This window comes from Orycteropus afer, unplaced genomic scaffold (assembly GCF_000298275.1).
Source record: "Orycteropus afer afer isolate SDZICR_OR568_19922 unplaced genomic scaffold, OryAfe1.0 scaffold00086, whole genome shotgun sequence".
Classification (NCBI taxonomy): Eukaryota; Metazoa; Chordata; class Mammalia; order Tubulidentata; family Orycteropodidae; genus Orycteropus; species Orycteropus afer.
In genome coordinates this window covers 6,681,479-6,682,087 of record NW_006921673.1, presented here as the reverse complement: position 1 = coordinate 6,682,087, position 609 = coordinate 6,681,479, and positions in this window count along the sequence as shown.

Below are 609 nucleotides of genomic sequence, written 5' to 3'. Positions count from 1 at the left end.
ATGCCCACCAAAAAGTGACCTCAGCAGAGGAGGACTTTAACAATCAGGTGGATAGGATGACACATTCAGTGGAAACCAGCCATCCTTTTTCCCCACCTAATCAATGGGCTCATGAACAAAGTGGCCATGGTGGCAGGGATGAGGTTATGCACAGGCTCAGCAACATGAACTCCTGCTTACCGAGGCTGATTTGGCTCCACCACTGCTGAATGCTCAATCTGCCAACAGCAGAGACCAACACTGAGTCTGTGATATGGAATCATTCCTCAGGGTGATCAGCCAGCAACCTGGTGGCAGGTTGATTACATTGGACCACTTCCATCTGCCCAAGGGGAGTTTCCCTAGGGGTGTGGCCTGCTTCCAAGATATCCAAGGACATCCTGGGAAGAGAGACATTCTTCTGTGGATCAGGACTCTGGTGTGCTGCCTACAATTTTCTGTGAGTGAGCAGCCTACCATTCGTCCTGGAAATTTTGGATTCGTCTTTCGTTGGAGTCAACAGCCAGTGTATTGCCTGCCAGTCTTGAGCTTCTCAGCCCCCTGTGGTTGTGGAAGCTAAGAAAAGCCTCCAGCCTGACGTTTCCTCCAGGGACTTTGGACTTGCTGGCT